General features: G+C 48.7%; 1 non-coding gene across 1 annotated transcript; it reads right to left on the bottom strand.

Annotated features, from left to right (window-relative positions):
* Positions 1-4,199: 4,199 nt before the first annotated feature.
* LOC134952365 (U1 spliceosomal RNA) lies at positions 4,200-4,362 on the bottom strand. Its single transcript, XR_010184907.1, has one exon. It is a non-coding gene; the product is annotated as a U1 spliceosomal RNA (small nuclear RNA).
* Between the last annotated feature and the right edge of the window lie 234 nt (positions 4,363-4,596).

Raw genomic sequence — 4,596 nt, 5'->3', positions numbered from 1 at the left:
ATTCACATCTCTCCCACAAACTCATACCCCCTATCCTGTGCCCTCTGGAATGCCAGATCTGTTTATAACAAACTGGTCCCCACTCATGACCTTTTCATTTCCAACTCCCTACACCTACTAGCCATTACTGAAACTTGGATTACGCCCTCTGACACTACTTCTGCTGCTGCTCTCTCTGCTGGGGGCCTTACATTCACACACACACCCCGACCTGGGGGTCGCCATGGGGGTGGTGTTGGGGTCCTTTTACCTTCTAGTAACTCCTACCAACTCATACCACCAGAACCATCCCTTATATTCTCTACATTTGAGGTCCACGCCATATGCCTCTTCCAACCAGTCCATCTTAGAGAAGCTGTCATTTACCGCCCCCCTGGCACTGCTTCCAAATTAATCGACAACTTTGCTTCCTTGCTTCCTCACTTCCTCTCTTCTGACATTCCCACCATTATCCTATGCGATTTCAACATCCCTATTGACATCCCCACACAATCCCCTGCCTCTAAACTCCTTAACCTCACCTCTTCACTTGGTCTCTCCCAGTGGACCTCCTCACCCTCCCATGTGAATGGGAGCTCACTGGATCTGGTCTTCACTCACCACTGTGATATTTCTGATTTTTCCAACTCCCCATTTCCCCTCTCTGACCACCACCTGCTCTCCTTCAACCTATCTCTCTCGACTTCCCCATCTCTACCTCCTAAGGCTACCATCACTAAGCGTAACATTGAAGCTATTGACACCACATTCCTTTCCTCCCTGTTTGACTCACTTCTCTCTCCTATTCTCTCTCTCTCATGCCCTGAACAAGCCACTTCCACATACAATGCTTCCCTTACTTCTGCTCTTGACTCTGTTGCTCCACCAACCACTATTCACCCTCACAAATTAACACCTCAACCCTGGCACACCAAATGCACCAGATATCTGCAAAAATGCTCACGTACGGCTGAGCGACACTGGAGGAAATCACGCTCTAAGGCAGACTTCCTCCATTTCAAACTTAGGCTCTCATCCTTCAGTGCTGCCCTTTCTCTTGCTAAACAGTCATACTTCAAGAACCTCATCTCCTCCCAGTCTTCCAACCCCCGGCGCCTCTTTGCCACTCTCAACTCACTCCTCTGCCCACCTCCACCTCGTCTCCCTTCCTCACTCTCTGCTCTTGACTTTGCCACTTACTTCACATCCAAAATTGACTCCATACGTCAGGACATCACATCACACCAGACTATCAGTAACCAGCCTTCTCCCAACCCTTACCAACCCTCCCCATCCCTCGCACCAACTCTGTCATCTTTCTCCCATGCATCTGGAGAGGAAGTCATGGCCCTCATTCGTTCCTGTCCCCTCACCACCTCCCCACTTGACCCAATCCCCTCCCGCCTCCTTTGCCACCTCTCTTCTTCTGCTTTTTCCCATCTTTCCCACCTTCTCAATCTCTCCCTCTCATCAGGCACTGTCCCCTCTGCCTTCAAGCACGCTCTCATCTCTCCTATTCTTAAAAAACCTACCCTTGATCCAAACACTCTCTCCAACTACCGACCCATCTCTCTCCTCCCTTTTGCCTCCAAACTCCTTGAGCGTATTGTCTACAACCGCCTTACTTCCTTTCTTTCCTCACACTCACTGCTTGACCCATTCCAGTCTGGCTTCCGTCCTCTCCACTCCACTGAAACTGCCCTTACAAAAGTATGCAATGACCTCCATGCTGCTAAATCTAAGGGACACTACTCTCTACTTATTCTACTTGATCTCTCTGCTGCTTTTGACACTGTGGACCATCCTCTCCTACTGCAAATCCTTCACTCCATTGGTCTGCGTAACACAGCCCTCTCTTGGTTGTTGTCCTACCTTTCTGACCGTTCATTCTCTGTCTCCTCTCATGACTCCACCTCCCCCTCACTTCCACTAACTGTAGGGGTACCCCAAGGTTCTGTCCTTGGTCCTCTTCTCTTCTCTCTCTATACGTCCTCACTAGGTAAGCTCATTAGTTCTTTTGGTTTCCAATATCATCTCTATGCTGATGACACTCAAATCTATCTTTCCTCTCCAGACCTCTCCCCTACTCTCCTCACTCGTATCTCCAACTGTCTCTCTGCTATCTCTTCCTGGATGTCCCAGCTCTTTCTTAAACTTAACATGTCTAAGACCGAGCTGATCATCTTCCCTCCCTCCCGCATAACCTCACCTCCTACAATCTCATTATCTATTGATGGCACTACTATCTCCTCTACCCCCCAAGTGCGCTGTCTTGGAGTAATCCTTGACTCCTCCCTCTCCTTCAAACCACACATTCAGCACCTCTCACAAACCTGCCGTTTTCATCTAAAAAATATTTCCAGGATCAGACCCTTTCTGACCCAGGATGCTACTAAGACTCTTATCCACTCACTGGTCATCTCCAGACTGGACTGCTGTAATCTCTTCCTGACTGGCATTCCTGACAAATACCTCTCTCCACTCCAATCTATCCTCAATGCTGCTTCCCGGCTCATTTTCCTCACCAAACGCACTACGTCCACCTCTCCTCTCTTACTAGTCCTTCACTGGCTCCCCTTCCCTTTCAGAATCCATTTCAAGCTTCTCACACTTGCTTACAAAGCCCTCACCCACTCCTCTCCCATCTACATCTCTGATCTTATCTCGCTTTACACTCCCACCCGTCCTCTTCGCTCTGCTAATGCACACCGACTCCTGCCTACGGATTACTTCCTCCCACTCCTACCTCCAAGATTTTTCACGTGCTGCACCACTTCTCTGGAATTCCCTACCTCTCCCCCTCAGACTCTCCACCTCTCTACAAAACTTCAAACGGGCTCTCAAGACCCACTTCTTCACCAAACCCAGCCAAATCTCATCCTAAACCTCTGTTCCACGCTCTCTATGTACCCCATCTGTCTCACCCCTGTCTGTCTACCCCTCCCTTTTAGAATGTAAGCTCTCACGAGCAGGGCCCTCTTCCCTCATGTGCTTACTCTTTTCTTACTTTAATAATCTTCAGCTGCACCAAATCCAGCAGTCTTCTGCCACCTGATACTTATTCCAGTGTCATCTGCTGATGTAGCTATGTTTATTTACCCTGTACTTGTCCTATATTGTCGTCAACTGTAAGTTGCTGTTTTCCTGTTTGATTATTTGTTTATGTACTCTGTAATTGGGCACTGCGGAACCCTTGTGGCGCCATATAAATAAAGGATAATAATAATAATAATAAATAATATAATATATAGCAGTACGGTACAGTAGGCCACTGCTCTACCTACCTCTGTGTCGTCAAGTATACTATCCATCCATACCTGTGGTGCATTTTAGAAAAAAACATGTCTCGGCAGAGCAATCTATAAATCCATAATTTTTCAGACAGCAACAGTGGGTATTGTAATAGTCACCCAATCCATCACTTTTATAGGGTTACATGCACCCACATGCTACAGCCTGTCTCAATAATTTTACTGTCACGCTGTGTGTGTTTGTGTTTTTATTTGGGTATTTTTTGTTGTTGTAGAACTACAGGTACCAGCAAGCCCGTTATTTCCCTGCCTGCTGGTACTTGAGGTTCTCCAAGTACCAGCAAGCGGGGGAGGCTTGCTGGGCCTTGTAGTTCTACAACAAAAAAAAACAATATTCTTTTTTTACACACATGGCTATCAGCCCGGCACCCACCACCCAGGGGTGCTGGGGACAGCCTCGGGCTTCACCTCTGGCCCTTGGGTGCCTCGAGGGGAGGAACCTCTTGATTTAAGGGGTCCCCACTCCTCCAGGGAACCCCGGCCAGGGGTGACTAGTTGGAGCGGTAATGCCAGGGCCGCAGGGACCTACATCTGCATATGAAAAGAGAAAAGGGGCGTGCAGGGCATGGCAGCCTTTTGCGGCGCTTAGATGACCCCTAGTTCGCATTAAACACCTCCACCCTCCTTCGGTGTGGGGCTCATGTTGGCTATGCCCCAGCCCCTGAAGCATTCAAGCTGATTTCTTGCAGCAGCTGGGCACTGTAACAGCTCCAGAGCTGATCTGTAAGGCAAGTAAAAGGGTGTGGGCCCTGCAGCACTACCTGTAGTTCGCATTGTGCATTGGAAGGCACAAATTAAGCAGACGGGAGAAGTCAGGATAGTGCGCAAGGGCATAGAAGGGAGCGGCTCAAGAAAAGAGAAGTGGAAGCAGACAGCAAACTAGGCTGGAGAGAGACCTGAGACAAAGAGATCTGAATTATACGAGAGCCGACCAGGGGAAACACAAATTATGCAGTCAAGTTTCCCACATTTGGGGAAATCGCAGGAGCAGCACACCCAGAGTGCAATGGGTGAGCCTTGCCCTGGGAGAAGCAGCTTCATGATCATAGTATCTCACCTGGCAGGTAAGTAAGATTTGGGATAGAGCTGGGGAGGGTCGCTGCTCGGGCACCCCCCTGTCAAGTGAAGGAGATCCAACCGAGGCAGCACAAGGAAACTCTCGAAACGAAGGACACTAGAATGAAAATTTTAAAGCCTCCTGTTAGTGCTTCATCTACACGGTATAGCCCTGAATATTTCAATGCGCAGCTCTTTGCAAAAGAGAGATATTGGCAAGGAAAAGCTGTCTTGTACCTTTGCATTTTTC

This window comes from Pseudophryne corroboree, chromosome 8 (genome assembly GCF_028390025.1).
Source record: "Pseudophryne corroboree isolate aPseCor3 chromosome 8, aPseCor3.hap2, whole genome shotgun sequence".
NCBI lineage: Eukaryota > Metazoa > Chordata > Amphibia > Anura > Myobatrachidae > Pseudophryne > Pseudophryne corroboree.
This window is presented reverse-complemented; position numbering and strand designations above follow the sequence as displayed.